Source organism: Sciurus carolinensis, chromosome 13 (genome assembly GCF_902686445.1).
Source record: "Sciurus carolinensis chromosome 13, mSciCar1.2, whole genome shotgun sequence".
NCBI lineage: Eukaryota > Metazoa > Chordata > Mammalia > Rodentia > Sciuridae > Sciurus > Sciurus carolinensis.
In genome coordinates this window covers 63,549,520-63,552,949 of record NC_062225.1, presented here as the reverse complement: position 1 = coordinate 63,552,949, position 3,430 = coordinate 63,549,520, and the positions used below count along the sequence as shown (strand labels likewise).

At 37.0% G+C, this 3,430-nt stretch overlaps 1 non-coding gene across 1 annotated transcript; it reads left to right on the top strand.

Annotated features, from left to right (window-relative positions):
* The first annotated feature begins 1,831 nt into the window (after positions 1 to 1,831).
* Positions 1,832 to 1,905, top strand: Trnas-cga (transfer RNA serine (anticodon CGA)). The gene has a single exon. It is a non-coding gene; the product is annotated as a tRNA-Ser (tRNA).
* Positions 1,906 to 3,430: the final 1,525 nt, after the last annotated feature.

Below are 3,430 nucleotides of genomic sequence, written 5' to 3'. Positions count from 1 at the left end.
CGTTAACATGTAATAATAGGACGCTTACATACTGGAGAAAATATTCACAAACACTGAAATCTGAAAAGGGTTTAATATCCAAAATATATAAGAAAATCACACAACTGAATAGTAAAAAATTAAAAATTGGGTAAAGAACCTCCATAGACATTTCTCCAAAGACAACATATGTCAACAGACATATGAAGGTGCTCAACATCATTAATCCTCGAGAAAATGCAAATCAAAACTACACAATGAGAAATCACCTCTCACCTGTTAGAATGGCATTCAAAGAAAAAGATGAGAGGTACTGACCATTGGCAAGAATGGGGAGAAAAGGAAATTCCTGTGCACTGTTGAGGGAATGTAGACTGGTGCAGCCACTACAGAAAAGAGTATGGAGATTTAAGAAGAAATTAAGGCCGGGCGTGGTGGTGCACAACTATAATCCCAGCAGCTCGGGAGGTTGAGGCAGGAGGATCACAAGTTCAAAGACAGCCTCAGCAAAAGCAAGGCACTAAGCAACTCAGTAAGACCCTGTCACTAAATAAAAAATATAAAATAGGACTGGGGATACATCTCAGTGGTTGAGTGCCCCTGAGTTCAATTCCTGGTAACAAAAAAAAAAGAAATTAAAAATAGAACTCCCATATGACTTGAAAATCCCTTGAAGGAAATATAATCATCACCACCACGTAGTACACTCCTACGTCCACTGCAGCACTAAAAAACAAAAATATCTGTCAATGGACAAATTTAAAAATTCTGATACTCAATGGAATGTTACTCAGTCTTAAAAAAGAAGATCCTGCCATTCGTGACAAGGATGAAACTGAAGTACATTATGTTAAGTAAAATAGAAAGAAAAATACTGTATGATTTAATTAATATGTGGAATCTACAAGAAAGAAAAATCAAATAGAAATAGAGTAGAATGATGCTCACCAAGGGTAGGGGTGGGGAAATGGGAAGATGGAAGTCAAAAAGTACAAAGTTGCAGTTACGTAGGATGAATAAGCCTAGAGATAGAATATATAGCATAGTAATACTGTATTGGACACCAGAAATTTACTAAGAGGATTTTAAGCAGACTTACCACAAAAAAAAAAAGGATAACTGAGATGGACATGCTAATTTGCTTGACTATAATAATCACTAAGCATATCAAACCATGTTATATCCCTCAAATATGTGTGTGTGTGTGTGTATACACACACACACACACACACACACACATATAAATTTTTTACAGTGAACACATACTAGGCTTGTCATTTTTAATTTATTTAAAAAGTTTAATTTTTAATAGGATAAATACTGCTAGACCAATTAGAGTCCTCAGTTTTTTAAGAGTGTAAAGAGATCCTGAAACCAAGTCTGAGACCTGCTGATCTAGATGTTTGACTTTGCTAGTTATTGTTAAGGGCTCAGACTACTGAGTACACTTGTTTCAAAATACCCTTCATGGTGGACTACAGAACTCCTATTCCTCTCATTCTCTGAGTAGGTTTGCATTTTATTGGCTTTCTTATTAAGAAAGTGAATAAATTTTTATATAGATTATATATTTGTAGGATGGTTATGTTTAATTTTAAAGACTATACTTTCATAGGAGGTTTTTACCTCTGTTCTTTTCTCTGCATTCAAAAGCAGATAAGAAGAGAACATCATGAAGTTTCAAATCATTTTTAAACACTTTCCTAATGAATGACAAATGCAATGATCAACTACGCCTAAAACTAATTTGTTCCTTAAGGAAAGTATTTAAAAGAAGAGAACCAATCCAAAGTTTGTGAAGGAAAGTGGCATAATATGTAAGAATATGTAAGGTTAAGAATGGATTTGGGGCTGGGGATATAGCTCAGTTGGTAGAGTACTTGCCTCGAAAGCACAAGGCCCTGGGTTCAATCCCCAGCACCACAAAAAAAAAAAAAAAAAAAAAAGAATGGATTTGTCCTGGGCATGGTAGCACACACCTATATTCCCAGAGGCAGGAGGATCAAGAATTCAAAGTCAGCCTTAGCAATTTAGTGAGGTCCTAAGCAATTCACCGAGAACCTGCCTCTAAATAAAATATAAAAAAGGGTTGAGGATGTGGCTCAGTGGTTGAGCACCTCCGGGTTCAATCCTTGGTACCAAAAAAAAGAAAAAAAGAATGGATTTGTGAATGAGTATGGTGGCACACACCTGTAAGTAATCCCAGTGACTTGGGAGGCTGAGGTAGGAGGATCTCAAGTTCAAAGTCAGACTCAGAAACACAGTGAGACCCTATCTCAAAATAAAAAATAAAAAGGGCTGGCTGGTAATATGGCTGAGTGGTTGAGCTCTCCTGGGTTCAATCCCTGGTGGAAGGAAAGAAGGAAAGAAAAGAAGGAAGGATGAATGGATCTGTGATCTGGGAAACAATATTCATTTTAATGCAGAAGAATATACTTTTGATCTATTGTCAGTATCTGTCCTTCCCAGCACAGGCCCCACTTATCTCTCAGGAAAATAAGAGATTACAACAATTTCAATATTTTCAGTTCTCACTGTGCAGAAACCTTCCCTAATCAGAAAAATAGAAAACAGCAGGAAAAATTCACAAGCCTATTACCCATTATGAAACACTGCACTAATACAGCATTTTACACTGCAGTATGCAAGAGTGATCTGAGAGGATTGGTAGAAACATTTAAATTCATATAGTGTGGATGAAACACAAGAATATGCATCTATATAACAAGTACTCCAGGTGATTTCCGACTAAAAATAGAAGCAAACCCATACTTTAAGAAACTATCCTAGGGCTGGGGAGATAGTTCAGTTGGTAGAGTGCTTGCCTTGCAAGCACAAGGCTCTGGGTTCAATCCCCAGCACCGCAAAAAAAAATAAATAAATAAAAATAAAAAACTATCCTAGAGTTATTAGAATTACTACTTAACTATTCTGCTTTCCTAAGAACCATCCACGTATCTGTAACCTAAACAGCAATTTCCTTACATGGTCCATAAGACCCTTCACCATCTGGCCCAGGTCTGCATAACTTCATTTCCACTGCTACATCCATCTCTGCCCTTAGTCAACCTACACCACTGTAGGCCTGGCTTCCCACCCCAGTGCTCTCACTTTAGTAAATATGAGTGACCAACCTCTGAGCTTCGGATAACTCCTAGAAGAATCAGAGATGAAAATACTCTTGGCTACTGCACTGGCACAGGCAATAGTACCTAAATATGTTTGGTTTCTTCCCCCTACAAAACCTTCACTCTTCACACAGAAAGAATACTGGTCTATCCTAAGTAACATGAACATTTCTTCTTATAGATACACAATGATCATAATAAGGATTTTATCTTCTCGACAAGCTGTAAACCCAATTTGGGGAGAATTTAGGAGCAGATACTGAAGCTACATTGGAACAAACTGGTATGCTGAAATTCTAAAGAAAATCCAAATCCCTAAGAGT